This window comes from Crocodylus siamensis, chromosome 2 (assembly GCF_052110815.1).
Source record: "Crocodylus siamensis isolate JL-2025a chromosome 2, ASM5211081v1, whole genome shotgun sequence".
NCBI classification, from domain to species: domain Eukaryota; kingdom Metazoa; phylum Chordata; order Crocodylia; family Crocodylidae; genus Crocodylus; species Crocodylus siamensis.
The window spans coordinates 19,583,462-19,605,599 of NC_143396.1; the positions used below are offsets into that span (position 1 = coordinate 19,583,462).

The window sequence follows — 22,138 nt, forward strand, 5'->3', positions numbered from 1 at the left end:
GGGCTGGGTGCTACCTCAGCTTGGAGTCGGGGATGAGTTGGGTTGGGCCAGGTGCTGCCTCTGAGCTGGGGTTTCCCAGGGATGCAGCCATCATGGAGGGAAGAACCAGAGCCCCTCCACAGCTCAGGGGTCGCTCGGCCTGCTAGCAGCTCACCCCCTCCAGCCACAGGCAGGCTCTCCTGAAAAAGAGGAATGGCCCCCTCACTGTAATAGTGATGGAAACCCCTAAATTGAAATGGTGGGTTTCAATTAAAACCCACCATGTCAATGTCGGGGACATAGCTTGCAACCGTAAGGACTAAACCTCACTTACTCATACAAACGCCTGTTGATGCTTATGAGATGTATGAGATCTCCAGCATATCTCCCCCAAGTTGAAGTCCTTCAACATCAATAGATCTTATCTTCTCACACATTTCAGTTGTTGTTTTGTGTGGAGTTGGTTTGGATTGTGGCCTTGCAAGTGGTTCAGTCCTGACCTAGCCTGCTCTGGGTCTCTGTTTGCCAACCTTACCTCAGCTTTGGCTGCACGGCTCTGGGACCCTGGCTCTAACCTGCAGCCATCCAGCCTGGTAACCCCAATCCTTGACCACCCCCAAGCCTTGTTGCCCATGTCCTGGTGCTTGACAATTTTAATTCTCTTCAGTTTCAAGACTTCCAAGACTTCAGTCTTCCAAGACTCTTGAAATCTTTTATAGTCTATGTAGTTCCACGTTGCTCATTTTTAATTGTCAATGAAGGCTTTCTAATGGCATCATACATTTGTTCAATCTTGCCATTTTATCTTATATACTTGGTTGTTGCTCCAGAGAGATAATGCACAATCCATCTTCAGCTCCCTCTGTGCAAAAACGAAGCTTATTTCATAACTATGGGGACTTTTTACCAACTTGTACCATCTACACTTTTCACCGGGGCCTGACGAAGGGACTTTGATCCCGAAAGCTTGCAGAAAAGGACAATTTTCTTGCCATTTTCCAGTTGGTCTAATAAAAGGTATCATTTTGGAACCAAGAGTTCTAGTTTTTTATATGTCTTTTTGTCTCAGACCAACACGGCTCCCAAGTACACTCCTGAAACATGGAAGATGCCAAATTTCAGCCGATTTTGGATTTTAAACTTGATTGCAGAACAACAAGGAAGTTTTTTTGCCTCCCTGCCTGCCATCTGACACCTCCAGGGAAGGAATCCTACTTGATCAGCACATCAAAGAGCTACTCAACACAGATCACAAAGACACTCTCATGGACCCAGAGGGACAGCCTTCCATCTTCAGCTCCCTCTGTGCAAAAACAAAGTTTATTTCCTACCTATGGGGACTTTTTACCATCTTGTACCATCTACACTTGTCCCAGAGCCTGACAAAGGGACTTTGATCCTGAAAGCTTGCAAAAAAGGACAGTTTTCTTGCCATTTTCCAGTTGGTCTAATAAAAAGTATCATTTTGAAATTGAGTGTTTTAGTTTTTTGTATGTAATCCTGTCTCTGACATTTGTTCTGTCCACCCTTCCTAACATTAAGTCACTGATGACAATTTCTTAGCTCTGTGGGATGGCTGAAAAATGTCTCTTAATATCTGCTTGCTTTATTATTCCAGGTCACCCATTAAGTACATCTCCTGCAACTTTCTCTTCCATGCCTCCAGAGATAGTTAGTTCTTATTAACTGACTTGTGGGCCAGTTTGAATGCATCCTAGTTCTTTTTCTCTTCTTGAAATTCTTCTTTTATTTTAACTCTTAATTTTCCTTGCTGTTGATTCTCCCTCTTGTGGTGCCTGTCAACCCTTTTATAATCTTCTTATCCAAGATATTTTCAATTCATTTTTTTCATGTTGTACATATTTTAAATCTCCATTTCTAGACCATATGTTTTCTTCAGTGTGCCCAATAAGCCTGTACTTCATGCCAAAGCAGTCTCTTCTGTCTTCTGCTGAAAAAAGAACATAGTACATGTGAATTGTTCTCTCTTAGCTATTTTTCCACTCTGTTGTGTAGAACCATACCTATATAGAAATAATGATACTTTCTCCCTAGAGTCCCTCCATAATTCACCCACTCAATGTTCCTGTTCACCTAGCTCAGAATCTACCTTGGCAACATGTTACAGACTTAGCTCTATATTGACAGGGAGCTAAAATACCATGAATATAGTGGGAGGAAATACCTGACCATAAACTTAATTCTGGGCAAAACTACTATAGTTTATAAAAGTAATGACATGTTGTAGTTTGTTTTGAAAAGTAGAACTAACTGTTTTTATAGTGTATAAATGAAATCAAGTTTCAAATTCTGTGGGAAATCATTTGCATATCATTTAAATAAATAAATATGCTACAGGGAGTTTCTTAAAATACTTTACTTATTTATTTAGACATAGAGTTTCCGTATTTTTCTCTCTGTGGTATTAGCAACTGCACTTGTTGCATGGTATTTCATCAATATTAGAGGGAAAGGAAAGAAGAATATATGGGCTCAGCTCTAGCTGGGACATGTTCCCAAAATGAGGGGAGACAACCTTTCTGCAAATAGGAAACTTTCAGTGCTGTAAGATTCCTTCTTTTACTGAAAATTAACTTTTCAGCTTCTTTATTCTTTATGCCTGGCTATTTGCTAAGTCTGGCTACTTTTCCTTGGCATAAGCCATATAGGGGAAAGGATTTAGTTCTTACTTGAGCATTGCAGCATTTATCTTAACATGCTGTATTCTTTATGCCTTTCATTAGACAATCTCAAAGTACTTCACACAACAACAAATTAAGCCTTTCAACAGCTATGTGAGGTAAAGTAAGGTAAAGAAAAAAATATTATATTAGGCTGAGAGTGTGTGGCTGTTGCTTTCTGTTTGGGAAAATAAAATGTTCTAGGACAAGCATGGTTGTGCCTCAGAATTAGTAGAAAGGAAAAGGCCTACTGAGAAACAAAATGACTGCTCAAATCAAACTGGGGCAGGATGTGAAGCATTGCAGGGGAAGCTTCACTAACAGTGCTGTAGCAGCGAAGTTTGGTCCCTGGGGCAAAGCCTGCAGTGGCAGCCCACCCTCGCCCTGCGTACAGATTGAGGGGGAGAGGGGGTACATGCCCTCACATGCTTGCCCAGGAGTGCACGCAATGGTGGGAGCTGCCCTTCCCCCATCCCTACCCCCCCCATATGAGTTGCTCGTGGCTCCATCCCATGCCCTACCCTGGCTAGGCAGCACCTGTTGGTGCCCCTTTGCTTTGGCACTCTGAGACGGTTAAACCTGCTCACCCCCACTTGCTATGGCACTGTTCACTATAGCTTGTGCGCTATACTGTGTAAGGTTGATACCTTAGCAATGCTTCAGTAACTTAAACTTTCTACAGAATTATCTTACTCTAGCCTTTCTGCTTGTTATAGAAAGTGTAGGCATTCTGACTGCTGGTTAATAACGCTTTTGTTGATTGTTATAATGTTCTAGCATTTGTTGGTGCACAGTGCTCTGTCATACTGCCTGGCAAGAAGCAGGTGGTTGGCATTCCTCCTCATCTGACTTCTGTGTTACTTCATAAGCAACTGTCGGACAGAGTACCTTTGGTGCCTGCCACTTTAAGGATCAAGGGCAAGGAAGTTTTTGAGAAGCAGGCAGCAAGTGCAGCCTGCAGGTGTGGGCTAGCCTTAATCAGGAGTCACATGACCCTAGGAGGGCTCTCGGGGTGGAACAGCCTCCATTTTAACCCAGGACCCTCAGAGCTGGGGCAGCAGGTTGCTGCTAGCAGCTGAGGAGGCAATATCTGGCTGAGCTGCTGAGAACATCTTGGAGGTAAGGGCAGGAGCTATGGGGATGGCAGGAGGCTCCTGGTCCTGGGTATGACTGAAAACTGCACCCTGCCAGGGAAGGGTGGTCTCGTGGGGCATGTCTGTGGTAGAAACAGTCCCCCAGAAATGCCAGGCCAGTTACCTCCCTGGTGAAAGGCAGGTAGGGGTGCCTTAAAACCCCAGCCCCTCACATCCTGGTGGGTTAGCCCGAGGTAGGGACAGGCATGGGGCAGGCACAAACTAGAGAGAGGCACCTGAGCCCATAGGGTGAAAGACCCTAATGGCATGAGGCCAGGCATACCTAGGAAGAGACACCTGAACCCATATGGGAAAGACCCTAGTGTTAGCGGGGGCTGGGCATGCTTAAGAGAAGCACCTGAAACCCACAGGGTGAAAGACCCTGGTGGCCCCAGTGAAAGTGTGGGGAGGGACAGAAGTATGTAGAGGCCTGCATAGAGTAGGGGTGCAACAGTGGCCCAAAGTGCTGTGCATGAGAGGGGCCAACAGCTGAGTTCAGCCTGGAGTACAGCATAAGGCTGTGGGTCACGTAGAGTAAGGTCTGTGAGAGGATGGCCTGAAGTGACTGAATGCACCCTGGCTGGAGAGTGAGTAGGGAATGTGCCCAGAAGTGCTGAGTAGAGTAGGGCCCGAGGGGAATCCAGAGTGGGCTGTGTGGAATAAGCAGGTTGAGCGTGGCCTCAGTGAAGTGGCAGTTTGTGAGAGGCCTGGTGAGAGCAGGCAGAGTACAAGAGGCCCTGTGAGAGAGGGTGGTGTGAAAGAGGCCCGGTGGGAGGACAGACTGTGTGCGCTGAATGTTAGAGGCCTACAAGGGGCAGAATTTGGCCCAGCCTTAGGCTGGAGCTATTCATCAACTTAGGTTGTCATCTGCGAAGCATGGGACACAAAAGGGACGGAGTCGTGTGTAATGCCCTTGTCACCAGGGTGAGCAATGGGCAGCCTCTTGCCTTAGTGACATCTCTCAGAATTATTAGGGAGCCCAGAGACATCAAGGTGTGGCAGGGATGAAGGAAGGTGGGTGGTCTGAGCCCAGAGACAGATAATCCCAGCCAGGGGTAGCCAGGTCTTAAAAAATTCCAAGGATGGCGAATCCACAACCTCCCTGGGTAACCTGTTTCAGTGTTTTACTACCTTCCTAGTGACAAAATTCTTCTTAATATCTAACCTAAACTTCCCTTGCTGCAAGTTGAGACCATTGCTCTTTGTTCTGTCATCTGTCACCACTGAGAACAATCTAGCTCCATCTTCTTTCAAACCTGCCTTGAGGTAGTTGAAGACTGCTATTAAATCCCCTCTCAGTCTTCTCTTCTCCAGACTAAATAAGCCCAGTTCCCTCAGCTTCTCTTCATAAGTTATGTGCCCCAGCCCCTTCATCGCAAAATATAGTCAAAATAGTCAAAATATATTGTCTCTTTAGTCCTGTAGTCTTTATAGTTAAATGTTTCTTATTCAGATTCAGAAAACAAAATCTAGCCTTCTTGAGCATCTTGACAGTGCCTCCAGTGTTTCACTGTCAGTCACTTCTACTCCTGAGTTCATATGACCACAACTGAGATAAAGTTTTTAGTTAGAGCTAAAAACAGTCAGCAGGGCTGTGAAATAGCTGAGATACACATTACCAGGAATCCTTCTGCAATTTTGCTAACAGGCAGCTAAATTGCAGAAGGATAATTTGAATAGTGGAACATCAATACTATTAAAAGGATAGAGGGTCATTAACACCTAGGCAGCGGAGAGAAATTAGCAGGAAGGAGAGAGATTATAATAAACCAGAAAGTCATTTGACTCCTTCAGCACTGCCTGAACAAAAATGCTGCTGCCCTTCTCAGGCAAGGTTTTAATCTTTCGGTGAAGGAGTGGCTTGCATCTGCACCAGGGCTGAGGCACTATGACCCAACTAAAGCTGCAGGCAGAACTTATGAGGTAGCTACAGAGAAAACAGCCCAAGCACTTTAGACTATAAGGAAACTATTTCTGAGTTGTGCCAGCAGCTTCAAGTTGTCTCTCTAGTTTTAATCCTTGGATTTCTTCTCTATTAATCCAGCTTCCTACTCCAAATAGAATTATTTCCTCCATCCTCTGCTTCTAACTTCATTTCTTCCAGCTCAGACTTTTGCTGCACTTCAGTATACACTAGTCACAGAATTGATTTACTATTTCTGCCTCAGCATCTCTTTGTTGTTCTTCTACTTTCTTTTCCCCTCTTCTACCCAGGGAATTACTATCCTGAACAGATCTGAAGTGTGGTTACCCTTTTCTCCTCCAACTTCTTGCTAGTTGATGCTACCAGCAATCAGCTAATTAGGATAAAGGACAGCCAAGGGATTAATGACAAATTGTTTTTTATTTAAAAAAATCTACCTGTATATTATTTCATAGATTTCATAGACATTAGGGCTGGAAGGGACCTCGGAAAATTATTGAGTCTAGCCCCCCACCCAAAGAGCAAGAAGTCAGCTAGGGTCATAGGATCCCAGCAAGATAAGCATCCAATTTACTCTTGAAGGTGTTCAATGTAGGCGCTTGAACCACCTCCGATGGCAGGCTGTTCCAGACCTTGGGAGCTCAGACAGTAAAGAAATTCTTCCTTATGTCCAGCCTGAAACGGTCTCGCAGTAGTTTATAACCGTTTGACCTCGTCATCCCTTGGGGCGCTCTGGTGAACAGACATTCCCCCAGGTACTGGTGGTCACCCCTGATAAGCATATAGGTGGCCATCAGATCACCCCTGAGCCTGCACTTTTCCAAGCTAAAGAGCCCCATGGCTCTCAGCCTGTCATCACAAGGTCTGCTTTCCTGACCTCTGATCATTCGCATGGCTCTCCTCTGGACTCCCTCAAGCTTCTCCACATCCTTTTTGAATTGTGGAGCCTAAAACTGGACGCACTACTCCAGCTGCGGCCTCACCAAGGCCGAGTACAAGGGGAGAATGACATCCCGGGATTTGCTTGAGAAGCATCTATGGATGCAAGCCAGCGTTTTGGTCACTTTACTAGCTGCAGCATCGCATTGCAAGCTCATGTTCATCTTGTGGTCAATGATGACCCCCAAGTCTCCTTCTTCCGTAGTGCTAGCCAGCGTAGCACTGCCGAGCCTATAAGGATGCTGCAGGTTTTTCTTCCCAAGGTGGAGAACCTTGCATTTTTCGGTGTTAAACACCATCAGGTTCTCATCTGCCCATTTGCTGAGCTTGTCCAGGTCAGCCTGGATCACCCGCCTGTCTTCTGGCGTGGATGCTTTGCCCCAAAGTTTGGTGTCATTGGCGAACTTGGCCAGTCTGCTCCTGACTCCAATGTCCACATCATTAATGAAGATGTTGAACAATATGGGTCCAAGGACAGAGCCTTGGGGGACCCCACTGGTCACAGGGTACCATGATGATTGACTTCCATCAATTACTACCCTCTGGTCTGGCCATGGAGCCAATTTCCCAGACAGCGGATCATGGTGAGCCCAAGGCCACAATTGGCCAGTTTTGCCAAGAGGTGATCATGGGATACCAGATCGAAGGCTTTTTTGAAGTCAAGATATATGACATCAATCTCTTCTCCCTTGTCCAGGTGATAGGTCACGTGGTCATAGAAGGAAATGAGATTGGTCAAGCCAGACCTACCCGCAACAAACCCGTGCTGGCTATCACTCAGGAAGTTAGCATTGGCCAATCCATTAAGGATGGCCTCTTTAATAAACTTTTCTAAGACCTTCCCTGGGATAGAAGTCAGGCTGATGGGCCTATAATTAGCCGGATCCACTTTCCTCCCTTTCTTGAAGATACGCACCACAATGGCCTTCTTCCAGTCTTTGGGCACTACACGAGAGCGCCACAAGGTCTCAAAGATCCATGCCAGGAGCTGGGCTATGATGCTCGCCAGCTCCTTGAGTACCCTGGGGTGTAGACTGTCAGGGCCGGCTGACTTGAATGTGTCCAGCCTCTCAAGGTGATCTATCACGAGGTCAGCATTGATGGAGGGCAGGGGATCTCTCACATTCAGACCTCCCTGTTCTGTAGCAGGCATGGGCGTCCCATGGGACTGATGAAAGACTGATGCAAAGTACCTATTTAATAGGTTGGCTTTTTCCTGGGTGCCAGTTGTCTGTTGTCCCATCTTGTTCAGCAGGGGTCCAATGTTGCCCTTGTTTTTCCTCCAGCTCCCCACATATATGAAAAAGGACTTTTTATTGTCCTTGATGCTCTAAGCTAGTTGGAGTTCAGCTGCAGCCTTGGCTTTCCTGGTTTTCTCTGCTCCCTTCTATATTAGAATATTGTCAAAACTAAACTTTACCTTGCATATCCTTTGTATGCTGTTTGGATTCCCAGCATGCATGGGGCCAGGGGTGCAGCCTGGCAGCTTGGAGACCAACATCGGACTGGTAAGTCTGTTGTGGGTGAAGGGTGGGGGAAGGGAATAGGCATGGGGGGCACAGTTTGAGGCCCCCATGGCCAGAGAGGGAGTGGGGCAGGGGCATGCACTGCACAGCCAGGGCAGGGTGGGCACAGGATGGAGCCATGAGCGGCTCGTCCGGGGGCACAGTTCCTGCCACTGTGTACACCTCAGGAGGGCATGGGGAGGTGTGCCCCCTGATTTGTGTGTGGAGTGGGGCAGGGTGCTGCTGCGGGCTGGGGCAGGGGGCTGCATAGGGCTCTTCCTGGCAGGGGTGTTGGGCTGTGCTGCACTTGGGATGGGCAGTGGTAATGACAATGGGAGGTGGGGTTGAGCGGGCTACAGTGAATTTTGGAGTAGCTGCAGCCCCCCACATAATCCCCTTCCAGCACCACCGCTGCCCACCCTGAGTGGAGCCCAGCCTAGTGCTCCCACCCCTGGGAAGAGCAGCTGTGGCCCTAGCCCACAGTGGCAGCCCATCTTTGTCCCACATGCAGATTCAGGGTCACACACCCACCATGCCCTCCCAGGGTGTGCACAGTGCTGGGAGCCACTCCACACACCCCCAGACAAGCTACTCATGGCTCTGTCCCACACCCTGCCCCACCCTGGTTGTGCATCGCCCGCCCCTGCCCCAACTCCCTCCCTCACTGCAGGGACCTCAATCTGCACCCCCTACACCCCTTCCTTCCCCACACCCTTTCCCCCATATCAGACTTACCAGCCTGACACTGGTCTCCAAGCTGCCTGGCTGCATGTCAGAATCAGATTGGTATGGGCCAATATGGCTCCTTAAAAATCAGCCACCGGTATCAGCCCAAAAATTCTCTACCAGGACACCCCTACTCCTGACAGATTTGGATACCCAATTCCCATTATTTTTATGGAAATTCTGTTTCCAAATACCCTGGTTTGTTTTGAAAATTTCAGCTGCTACATTGCCTGATGTTCATGCTTTTATAAGAACAAACAACCTGGGGGCAGACCCAGTCCAGGCCCAGGAGAGTATAAAAGCATACTCTCCTAGTAACCAGGGAACAAATGACCAGGGTCAGCAAACAGGGCAGTTTGCAAGCAGTTCGCAAGTCAGTTTGCAGCTCAGATTGCTGCACCCTCTTTGAAGGGGAGCTTTTAAGGTAAGTTATTTCTTTAATTAAGAATAACTAACCTACATATATTTAGTGTAAGTAACTAAAACTCAGCAGTTAGACCAGGGGTGGACAAAATCAAGCCCATGGGCTGGATCCAGGCATCAATCAATTGGATCTGGACTGCAAGCAGGCAGCAACTTCAGCTCCAGCAGCTGCATGGTGCTGGGAGGCCAGGACTTCTTCTGGTGTGCCAGACACTCACTCACTGGCTCTCTGGGCTGGGGCTGCCACCAGTGGAGAAACAGAAGCACGAACCTGCCTACAGTTGTAATAAGCCCAACTCTGCTCATAGTCTGGATGCAGCAGCTGCCTCCACAGTTGCCCAAATACAGCTGGCAGCTTCCAGGTTGGGGCTCTGGATGTCAGGGGGAGGGTATGCTAAAGCTGTAGGCAGGTTTAGGCTTCTGCACTGGTCCCAACCCCAGGAGGGAGGGATGAGAGAGAGGGAGCAGGACAGAGGAGGTGGGAGCAAGAGACAGAGACAGACAGACAGAGGGGTATGGTCCTCGACAGGTCACCAAAGCTCATTCAGTGGTCTTTTAACCCAAATAATTGTCCAGCTCCGAGTTAGACGTTAGACCAATACTTAAGTCCCTTGTTTAACTAGAGCCCAGAGCGAGGGGAAGTTCAAGGGAGAGTTCACCTGGAAGCTCTCTCTCTCACCTTCCTTCACTGTAAGCAGGAAGTGGGTTAGCAGGGAAAGGGGAACCTCTTGAAACCAAGAAGCAGTGAATAGGCCAGCTTTCAAGGTAATTTGATAGGGAAGTTCTGCTTGAAAAGGGTACAGAAGAGAGAGGCAACAGATTAAGAGACCTAGAGAAATGGCTGGAGGATATCACTATGCCAGAGCCACTGCCTATACCAGCTCTTCATCTCCTTTCACCTGTGTGGTATCTGCCCAGGCAGGACAGCTCACCATTGAGGCATGCACCCAGGTTCTGGTTTGGTGCTGTGAAGACTGTGCTTCCGAGGACACCCAGGTGGAGAAAGTGGCTACAATGCAAGTAGTGCCTCCTAGTGATGTCCCTCAGGAATCAGGCAAGAGAGCTACAGGAGGACGTGGTAAGGCTCTGAAACATCCTCTGCCACGAGGACTTCATCAATTCAATGCTGGAGGAGACCTCTAGGACTCCACAGAAAGGGCTGCCAGAGGCATGTGCACCCCCTCACAGCAGCGTTCCCTGCTTAGGCAGTGGGCGGGGGGGCAAGCGAGAGTGCTGGTGCCCCCCTGAGAGCGCCGGCCAGGCAGTGGGAGTGCCAGGAGAAGTGCCACTGGCCCTTCTGGGCACATCCCTGGCCCTTCTGGGTGTGCCGCTGGCTCTTCCAAGCAGCATCCCCTCTTACAGCCAGCTTAGAGGGAACACTGCTTCCAAGTCAGCGTGTGCAATCATGCCTCACTCACTGAGTGCATGACTCAGGAGACACCAGTTGCCCATGGGCTGGGCACTTACCTCATAGTCTGGAGAAAGGGGCTTGACCAGTATTGCTTTTTATTTGATGCCAACCAATCGGTTTAACACCTGCCTGGTTGGACCGTGAAAGTGAGGTCATATGAAAGCACTAGGCTTCAGGCAATGGGGCTGCTGCTGGTGGGACCTTAGTGATGAGATCACAACAGGGGATAAAAGGAGTCCCCATGAGGAAGGAGAAGGAGAGCCATTTTTGACAAAGCTATGCTGGAGACAGGCATGCTGGAAAGCAGGGAGAGAGCTTCCATGCTGGAGCCCTAGGGCTGCTATGGAGAAAGTAAAAGCAGCTGAATGCTGCAGCCCTTTCCTTCTCTCTTGAAACTGGACACGTAAGAAACTGCCTGTCTCCAGAGGAAAGCAACCAGCCCCTGGATGATATTTGTGAGTAAGTTACTTGAGATCTATAGCTTGCAGTACAGCAGTTGCATAATCAATGGCTACCTAGCCACACTGTTTGCTCAAAGGTTATTCTGTGATACTGCTCTATCCTGTACCCTACCCCAAACCTACTCCCTGTAACCAATAAAGTTCTCCCTCGTTCTAAGCGTGGTGAACTGGCTGGGAGAGGAAAAGGGGCATAACTTTGTGTCCCCTTGGCCTGGCTGACTAAGGGAAAACACTATGCATATCTGGCAAGCCCACACATGAGAACAGATGGGAAGGGCTAGATTCCACCAAAGCCCACTGCAATTGCATGGGGCATAACCACCTGATCCACAAAGACAGGTAAAAAATACCAGGGCCCAATATTCCTAGCCTCAGAAAACAGTGAACGTTTAACTCCTGAATGTTTCAAGAAGAATCACAATGTTTAAATACACACCCATGCATAACTCCATAAAGAACCAGGTCTGTAAATAGTTGTTTTTTTTCTCCTCTGAATCTGGGTAGATTCTACCAGAATATTCAAGGGCAGAGAATTCCAGATAATCACCCAATAAACCCCAACAGGTATTTCATCTGAGTGTCCCACATCACACTGTGATCTCCTTCTACTTTTTCCATTCTCTTACAAAAAATTGCATAGTAATGGAAAACAGCAGAACAATTCTAGTCTGCTACTAATGAGTAAATTATTCTTACACTGTGAAAGTCGTAAAGCTTTCAGAGCTGCAAAGTTTCCAACAGGAAATGACTGTTAAATAAAACCTTTATCTATTAGCTTGTAACAAAAGGGTTTCTGAGTCAAAGAATGGGATAAGGCTTTACATAAGAAATGCTGTCTATCTTGGGCTAGAAGGGACCTCAGGAGGTCATCTAGTTCAATCCTCTGCAGGATTCCTCCTCAGCAGGATCATCACCAACTACATCATCCCAGCCAAGGATTTGTCTATCTGGGTCTTAAAAGCCTCTAAGGATGGAGATTCCATAACCTCTCTAGGTAGCCTATTCCAGTGGCTAATTACCTTCCTAGTGAGAGAGTTTTTCCTAATACCTAACTGGAAATTCTCTACCTGCAACTTGAGATCATTGGTCTTTGTTCTGTTATCTGCCATCACTGAGAACAAAAGATTGCTTCCCCATAAATGTTATTACTGTACTTACTTGAATATAAGATAACCACTGCAATAAGTAGATTCTATGTATGGAAAAATTATACATTTGTTTTTATATTCCAGGTATACATTCTAATTATTGGAAATTTGTCTTGAATTTGTCCCTCTCTCAGTGCTAGAGCAAGGAAAATAAATCTCAGGGGGCAGGTACCTGCTTTGCCCCCCAAACTTCTTTTCCTTGCAGCCCCTTCCTCAGCTCCTTACTGCCAGGCCCTGCCCCCCCTGAGCACATGAACGTGAGAAACACATTTGTAAACATATGTGTAGGAATTTCCATGTAGTGCCCATAAATTTAGTTCACCCCCAGAACTGATGCTGCAGTTTTTTGAAACTGCTGCAAGTTTTAGCACAGGTACTCCATAAACACACCTTTAAGCATCATTTGGCACTTACTTACATATAGCACAAACTTCCCTTTCTTGCAAAAATATATTTCTCACACACACACATACCCATTACCATTCTATCTCATGACCAACATGGCTCACTTGACAGTTCGTAATATACATCTACTGTTAACCATCATCTCCCATACAATAACTGCACCTGCGTGCCCATCATTATCTCCTTTAACCATTACAAACATGCAAAACCACCTCCATGCCCTTTACTCTCCCCTCCCCACCTCCCACCCTCCTGCTCCACAACCCCTTTGTTTCTTTCCCCAATCCTTAGCCCATGTCATCTTTGTTATACTCCTCCCTGTTATCTGTGGTGGAATGCTGGGCTAGCAGTTCCGGCACCGCTTAGGGGAGCCACGGGCTTTGCGGAGCTGTGTGAGCGCGCGGCTTGTGGGGCGGGATTGGAGGTAGCTTTATAGCCGCCCTCGAGGTTCACCGAGTTGGCACAAGTAGACGACTTAGAGTAAGTTGTTAGTGTTTCTTAATCTATAGGGTGTCCGTTGGTTCACGAGGTTCCAGAGCCAGCCCTTGCGTTCCAACAGTGGAAGTAGTCCAAAGCTAGGTGCGGCTGCCGGCTCCTTAAGTCCCAGAACTGGTCAACGGCTCATGAATGGGATATACAATGCAATACTGTAACACGGTGAATCGTTGTCAGTTGTCGGATTTTCGAGGCCTTTGTCTTCGCTGGGGTACGCCCAGGTGGGGAGGCTAGGAACTGGTCTGTAGGATGATCAGGCCCACAGAGTTTTCCAGTCGTCATCTCTGCAGCTTCCTGCTTTTTTGCCTCTTTTATAGATGTTTGTTGGACTGCCTCTATGACACTAACTACGATATAAGCTAAGCATACAGAGATAGGATAATTTCTTTTACAGAATAGTTACTAGGCAGATTCTCTACATAAGTTTTGTTTCTGTAAAACTGACACTTTTTAGATAAGAAGTAAAATTTACAGAGTACAGGTGTGTGGCCTACTGCCAGCAGAGCATAGTACCAGGCACTTGTTTAGACTAACAGTAAAAATTGCAAGGCAGCAAAAAGCGGTACCAGGCGCTTGCTTTGGTTCACAGCAAAGGCCTCAAGGTTACATAAATGTGAGAGTGCCGCATGGCAGTTACATAGAAAAGAAAAGAAATATAATATAAAATTGAAATAATATAAAACAGTTACATGCTTAATAATGTAGAACAGTTACATTATCCTCATTGCTCACCTCCTCTTTGTCATGATCATCATCCTCTTCCACGTCATCAGTGTCTTCTTTGGGGATACTGGACAGTCTGTGCCATTTTTTCCTCTTCTGCATGATCTTTGCCATCTTCTCCCTGTTGTTTCTTTCTGTTTTCTTATAGTATAGCTGAAGCTCAGTCGTTCCTGTTCTGATGCAGTCCTCAACTGGGAGGTTTGCGTGCCTGGACCTGAGCTTTCACACGGCATTTCTGAACCGAAACATGAACTAGTCAAAGTGGACTGTCAGGTCCCTGGCTGCTTAGTCACGTGTCTAAACAGTGCCATCTCTCTGACTCCTGTGACTCTTGTCACCACCTAGAGGAGTTTGCTTACTCTCCCCAGCACTTCCCTCCTGGCTATCTGTCAGTTCAAGTCCCTGTGCTCCTTTGCAGATACTTTTGGAAGATTCTTTCCCACATGCCTGTGAACATACTACCTGGTGATGACTGCTAAGCCAACAGTCTGTTTTTTGCCCTTATCACCTTACCGTGGTTTGTCACAGTCATTGGGGCCTCATTGTATAACTCATATCTGTTCCAGAAGCAATCCAGGACTTTGTAGAACCATGGCAGGTCCATAGTCCGTGGGTGCATGCTGTGGAGCATGCACACTCACCAGTCTTGCAGCACATGCCCTGCAAAATACTTCATGAAGCAGGCTGTACTAGAGTCTGCTCCAGCTGCCAGTTTGCAGATCTAGCTCATCTATTTCCCTGGCAGGGGAAATACCATGACCACTAAGGTGGTTTTCCTACTGGCAGGGGAAAACCAGGGAGTAGTACCCCGAGTACATTTCATAGTTTCATAGTTTCTAGGGTCAGAAGGGACCTGAGCAGATCATCGAGTCTAACCCCCTGCCATGGCAGGAGAGAGTACTGGGGTCAAATGACCCCAGCAAGGTGTACATCCAGCCTCCTCTTAAAGACCCCCAGGGTAGGAGCTAGCACCACTTCTCTTGGAAGTTGGTTCCAGATCCTAGCTACCATGACCATGAAGTAGCACCTCCTGATATCTAGCCTAAATCTACCCTCTGCCAGCTTGTGACTGTTATTTCTAGTCACTCCTGGTAGTGCTCGGGGGAACAAGGACTCCCCCAATGCCTGCTGGTCCCTTCTGACTTGTTTGTAACAGGCCACTAGATCTCCCCTCAGCCTTCTCTTGTGGAGGCTGAACAGGTTCAGGTCCCATAGCCTCTCCTCGTAGGGCCTGCCCTGCTGCCCCCGATCATCCAAGTGGCCCTCCTCTGTACCCTTTCCATGCTGTCCACATCCCTCCTGAAGTGCAGCGCCCAGAACTGGATGCAGTACTCCAGCTGCGGCCTGACCAGTGTCACATAGAGGGGGAGGATCACCTCCTTGGACCTGCTCGAGATGCATCTGTGGATGCATGACAAGGTGCGGTTGGCCTTCCTGACTGCATCCCCACACTGCCGGCCCATGTTCATCTTGGCATCAATGATAACTCCAAGATCCTTTTCTGCCTCTGTACTGACAAGAAGGGAGTTCCCCAGCCTGTAGGTATGGTGCTGGTTCTTCCTCCCCAGGTGCATCACTTTGCACTCATCAGTGTTGAATCCCATCCTATTCTCATCTGCCCACCCCGTAACCTGTCTAGGTCTGATTGCAGCCTATTCCTCCCTTTTAGTGTGCCCACATCCCCCCACATCTTAGTGTCATCAGCAAATTTGAACAGGGTGCTATTTACCCCCTCATCCAAGTCAATGATGAAGATGTTGAACAGTGCAGGCTCGAGGACCGAGCCCTGGGGGACCCCACTGCCCACATCCCTCCCGGTTGAAAATGACCCATCCACCACCACTCTCTGGGTGCGGCCCTCCAGCCCACTGGCAACCCATTTACTGTGTGGGTGTCAACACCACAGTCCCCGTTTTTTAATGAGAATGGGGTGAGAGACAGTGTCGAAGGCCTTCCAAAAGTCCAGGAAGACTCTGTCCACTGCTACCCGTGCATCTAAGGATTTGGTGGTCTGGTCATAGAAGGCCACCAAGTTGGTCTGAGAGGACCTGCCTCTAATGAACCCGTGTTGGTTGCCCATAAGCATAACCTTTCCTGCTGGCCCCTTGTGGACACGTGCCAGAATAATTCTCTCAAAAAGCTTACCCAGGATCGAGGTAAGACTAACTGGTCTGTAGTTTCCCGGGTCCTCCTTCCTCCCCTTTTTGAAGACAGGAACCACGTTGCCCCTCTTCCAGTCCTCTGGCACCACACCAGAGCACCATGAGTGCTTGTAAAGCCGTGCCAGGGGTCCCGCAATGACCTCAGCTAATTCCCTCAGCGCTCTGGGGTGGAGATCGTCCAGACGAGCTGATTTAAATACATCCAGCCCTTCCAAAAGTTCCCTGACTAGATCCTCCCTGACCCTTGGCCTGGGTGCGCCTCCCCTGGGGATTAAGGAGGGCCCAGGGGGGGCTGATCTGGTCCCTGCTCAGGAAAATGGAGGCAAAAAAATCATTAAATATGTTGGCTTTGTCATCTGGTGTGACGACCAAATTTCCTAGCGTGTCCTGCAGGGGCCCCACTTTACCCAGAACCTTCTTTTTGCCCCCTATGTATTTAGAAAAGGACTTCTTGTTGTCCTTGATCCAGGAAGCTAGCCCCAGTTCCATCTCCGCCTTGGCCTTCCTGACTGCCCCCTGCATCCCCGAGCAACTGCAGTATAGTCCTCCCTGGTGATGGCCCCTCCCTGCCATTGGGTGTGCGCCTCCCTTTTAGCTAGGAGACATTCCCAGATGCTTTTAGTGAGCCATGGGGGCTTTTGCGCCCTCCTGCCCCCTTTGATCTGTGTTGGGATTACCTCCCTTTGGGCTTGGAGGATCATCCATTCTTCTTGGACACCTTGCTTCCCTCCCCTCTGGGACCTCAGTGCTTCCCCAACTATTCTCCTTAGCTCATTGAAGTCCGCCCTCCTGAAATCTAGGGCTGCTGCCTTGCTGCAGGCCTTTGCCACCTTGCGCTGGATGGTGAATTCCAGCACACGATGATCACTGTTGCCCAGATGGTCGAGCACCCACAGCCCCCTCACCAGGTCGTCACCCATGGCCAGCACCAGGTCCAACAAGCCATCTCCCCTGGTGGGGCTGTGCACCTCCTGGGTTAGATGGAGGTCCTGTATCTCAGCTAGGAACCTACGTGAGCGGTCAGACCTGGCTGACTGCTCTTCCCAGCAGATGTCTGGAAAGTTCAGGTCACCCATGATGACCACATCCTTTGACCTAACTACCTCCGTGAGCTGACTTAAGAATTCCTGGTCTAGCTTTTCCCCTTGGTTGGGTGGTCTGTTGTAGACCCCCACCATTAAGTCTCTTTCCCCGCGACTGCCTTGTATTCTAACCCACAGTACTTTAGAGTGCCCCTCCTCTGATTCTTTGCTAATTGACGAGGATGTATATTCCTCCTTAATGTAGAGCGCCACGCCCCCACCTTTCCTCCCTGTCCTATCCCTCCTGTACAGCCTATAGCCCTTGATATTCACCTCCCAGTCATGTGTTGGGTCCCACCCCATTTCAGTGAGCCCCACTATGTCTGGGTTGGTGTCAGCTAGCAGGAGGGTAAGTTCCTCTTGCTTGTTTCCCATACTACGAGCACCTTTGCAGAGGCATTTGAGGCCTCCTGTGGATGTGTGCACTGGCCCCCTACTTTCAGCATTGCCCTGGCCCCTGTCGCTTACCTGTGTGTATGTTCCACTCATTGGCCTAGGCTGGGCTGTACTTGTGGGTGTTGCTTGGTTTGGCAGTCCAATGCTTCCTCCGCCCTCATCTTCCCCTTCCCCCAGTAAGCCTAGTTTAAAGCCCACCAGAGGAGATCCACCAACCTAGAAGAAAACACACACCTACCTTTAGCCTCCCACTTTCATTTCCACTGGGAAGATCTTGGCTACATGTGACTTTATGGAAATGGGAGACTCCTCCCTAGCTTGCTCCTGCAGCCATACAGCTGAGGGCAAGCAAAACTCTAGGGCATCTGAACCCCAAGCCTCCAGGCTTGGGCTTGCACATAGGATGCCTGCCAAAGGATTTGGAAGTATCTGAAGATCTAGGCTGGGGTGGAGAATACTTGCCAGGAGCAGGGCCACATATGGTTTTTGCATGATTCAAATGGATTTTGATCTGATCTGAATAATTTGACCTGGGACATGAAATTTTTTTAAAGGAAAAAGGTAGGTTCTATTGAGTTTTGCTCACTCAATAGGATTCAAAACTGATTTACACACAGTTTCACAGAAGTTTAGGGCTGGAAGGGACCTCATGAGATCATCAGGTCCAGCCACTCTGGGCAGGGAGGACTGCTGGGGTCAAATAACCCCTGCAAGATGTGCATCCAATTTGGCTAATTTGACCTGGAATACGGAAAATTCCCTCCCCCCCTAAAAAAAAGTAAGTTCCTTTGATCCCTACTCCACCCAAATTTTAAAGCCAAATGCCCAAGAGGGACTGGAGCATTTCTATTTGGGCAGAATTGAGTTAATTGATTTCATGGCTTTGTCATCTCCCCGATTCCTTCCACTCCACATGTACACAGTAGATCTTGGGTTGCTTTTAAATGCCAAAGGTAATCTCCTACTTAAAAAGCTTGGAGACCACTGCTGTACATGCAAGTACTTGCTTGTATGTTATTCATTTTATCTTTGCTGTCTTGCATTTCCCATCTCTGTGGAGTTTCAAGCAACACATATGCAGTATCTTTACATTTTAAAATAATAAATATTTCAAACTTTATGTTTCTTGGGGAAACAGTTGGAATTTTCTTAAATCCACAAAGAGAATATTGCTAACTTGTATTATGATAGCACTCTGAGGCCCCGCTAAGGGCCTCATCATGCTGGTGTCCCTGTAGTCTTGTTTATGCAACTTCAATTGCAGCACATTCCCTGATTGTGACAGAAACAACAGGAAGTTGTACTGGCTCTGATCCCGACACAACTCAATGGACTGTTCATCACCTGAAAAATGCTCGAGATCCAAGAGAACCTAAAGATTTAAATTACTGACCCAGCCCAGAGTTTAAAAACTGAGAATTTGCTAGTTCTGCATCATCTCAGCTGTTAAAAGGACATTCTGTGTTGTTACAGCTGTGTCAGCACTCCTCTGACACATTTTATTTTCAGCTAGAATTTTAATTCATGAGTTGGTATCAGTGTCTGAGCATATTTTAAAATATATATTCCCAATGAAAATCATGGAATTGTTGTGCATATAAACAAATGAATAAGTTTTTTTTGTCCTTTGGGTGAAGTGAGCAGACTTGACCCCCACCATTTCAGTCCTGCGTTAGACTTGGGGCCAGTCCCTTCAAAGGCTTAAGTGCATTTATGAATCAATGTAGTTGTGTCAATGTGACTGCCTCTTCTTGTTAATTAAGCATGTACAGAACTGTTTGTGGGATCAGGGTCTAAAAGGGAATTCCACTGAAGGCTCAGAGCCTATTGGGACAGGATTCGATTCTCAGGGTAGTAATGGGGGCAATTTGCAAGGCCCTATGTGTGACAGAAATGGGGCTGGGGCAGCCATGATGCCCCCTAGTGGCCACGCAGCTTATGCCCTTCTCCAGTTCCTCAGGTACCCTCCCTTTTCTCTCACCTACCATAGTTTCATAGTTTCATAGTAGCTAGAGTCGGAAGGGACCTAGGTAGATCATCTAGTCCGACCCCCTGCCTTGGCAGGAAAGAGCACCGGGGTCAGATGACCCTGGCAAGGTGCTCATCTAACTTCCTTTTAAAAATCCCCAGGCTAGGAGCCTGCACCACTTCCCCTGGAAGCCGGTTCCAGGCCCTAGCCGCCCTGACTGTGAAGTAGCGCCTCCTAATATCTAATCTAAACTTACCCTCCGCCAGCTTGTGACCGTTATTCCTGGTCACTCCTGGCAGTGCACGGGGGAACAGGGACTCCCCCAATACCTGCTGATCCCCCCTGACCAGTTTGTAGCAGGCCACAAGGTCCCCCCTTAACCTTCTCTTGTGGAGGCTAAACAGGTTCAGGTCCCGTAGCCTCTCCTCATAAGGCCTGCCCTGCTGACCCCTGATCATACGAGTGGCCCTCCTCTGAACTCTTTCCATATCGTCCACGTCCCTCCTGAAGTGTGGCGCCCAGAACTGGACGCAGTACTCCAGCTGCGGCCTGACCAGTGCCGCATAGAGGGGGAGGATCACCTCCCTGGACCTGCTCAAGATGCATCTGTGGATGCATGACAGGGTACGATTGGCCTTCTTGACTGCCTCCCCACACTGCCGGCCCATGTTCATCGTGGAGTCAATGACGACTCCAAGATCCTTTTCCGTCTCCGTGCTGGCAAGAGGGGAGTTCCCCAACCTGTAAGTGTGGTGCCGGTTCTTCCTCCCCATGTGCAACGCCTTGCACTTATCAGTGTTAAACCCCATCCTATTCTCATCCGCCCACCGTTGCAACCTGTCAACCATGCCTTGATGGAGTTACTTGATTGTAAGAAGGGAGGATGCACCAGGATTCCATAGTGAGCCTTCATCTGTTCTTTGGCCATCCGGTGCTGGGGTGGGGTGAGGGAGCATGTGTGGGGGGAGGTATGGGGTTTGTGAGAGGCTGTGTGTGGGGTGGAGGGCGGCTGGGGTGTGTGAGGGTGTTGGGTCTGCGTGCATGGCAGTGCAAGGCAGGGTGGGGGTGCATGTGTATGGTGGGGTGTGCACATGGGACTTGCTTTATGAACATACACACACATTCACTCTGTCCCTCCCTCACTGTGTGCATGCACGCACGCGCGCGCGCACACACACGCTCACACTCTATCCCTCCCTCACTGCACACATCCGCCTCCCCCACTTCTGGCCCCAGGGTACCACCGCAGGCCCTGTGCTCCCATGGTCCAGTCATGCAGCTGGGAGCCACATGGAGCAGGAGCAGCTGGCAGGCAGGCAGGGAAGCACTGAAAGCAGCAGCAGGCGAAGGGGAGTGGGAGTGAGCGGGCACATGGAGCGCAGCAAGAGCTGCGGAGGAGCACAGGGCCAGCACTTGCGGGGCCCAGAGCAGGGCAGGAGGAGCGGGGGGGCGGAGCCGGCAGGGGCTTTATGGAGCTGGGCCAGGGTGTGCCACCTTGGAGAATTCTTAGTAAGAACATAAATGCAAACCCACAGACTGTAATAAAAAAAAGCCTCTTCCCCATTGGGTCACTAACCTCCTCACAGGCTATAAGTCCCCTTTAGCTCCATACTTGCATCTCTCTGGGATAGCTTGGGTGCCAGTCTCTTTCTGCAGCCACCTTGCTCCAGAGCTCCTCTCCTAGACGTCTGCAGGGCTAGACTGCTTTAGGCACTGGCCTTATGTGCCTCCAGAGCCTCACTCCATTTCTGTTTTGGCCTGATGGTTCGTGGCTTAGTTGAGCGGCTTGTAGTTCTTTGCCTAGAACTTTGTAGTTCTTTGCCTAGCAGCTCACTGTTTGCAACTAGTTCCCAGAGGAATTGGCCCCCAGGGTCCTATTGTTATGGGCCTATCTGCTTTTTGGCAGCTAGCCCTCTAATAAATTAGCCTGCTTCCTAGTTGCCAGCCCCCAGAGCAAACCTAGACTGCTGCAGCATTTTCTTAAAGTAACAGGAATGTTCTGGCTCCCTGTTACACCTTCCACCACCTCCACAAGACCTATACAAGGAATGGAAATGAGTACTAACTTACGTGTTTAATGTACTATAGTGCATACACTTTTTGGTACATAAAAAAAATCAGTTGCAACTGGAGGGTCAAAATAAAGTATCAAGGATATGAATCATACTTTTTTTAACTAGGAAAAAAAGTTTGGTTTAGCCTGAGATTTAGGAACTCTTACCTACTAATTCTGACTCTGACATTGTTTTGCTGCATCTCTTCAGCAAATCACGTAAGGTGCTTCTGAACATGTTATCTTAAGAAGCTACATCTCCTTTTCAAATCTGGCTTAGCACCAGATTTTTAAAGGTACTTTAGGTGCCTAAAGTTACTAAATGAGATTTTCAAGCTATAGTAAATCTCGTTAGAGCCCGACCTGCATCTTTAGGTGCCTAAATATCTTTAAAATCCCTAAGGATATGTCTATGCTGCAAGATGCCTGGACATTCAGGGGAGTAAAGACTGGAGTGGAAGGTATGCAGAAGCAGCAGAAAATACAGGAACAAGGAATTCTGGACAGTAGTGTAGCACCCTGT

At 48.4% G+C, this 22,138-nt stretch overlaps 1 protein-coding gene and 1 long non-coding RNA gene across 2 annotated transcripts in view; one reads left to right on the forward strand and one right to left on the reverse strand.

Annotated features, from left to right (window-relative positions):
- SH3BP2 (SH3 domain binding protein 2) overlaps positions 1 to 22,138 on the forward strand; it is a 112,042-nt gene that overhangs the window by 28,740 nt on the left and 61,164 nt on the right. The gene's annotated exons all lie outside the window — the stretch shown is intronic.
- On the reverse strand, positions 1,841 to 21,354 carry LOC149870034 (uncharacterized). The gene is made up of 4 exons (XR_016440417.1): positions 21,139 to 21,354; positions 17,666 to 17,809; positions 13,963 to 14,188; positions 1,841 to 1,930 (listed from the first exon to the last, which is right to left on the reverse strand). It is a non-coding gene; the product is annotated as an uncharacterized LOC149870034 (long non-coding RNA).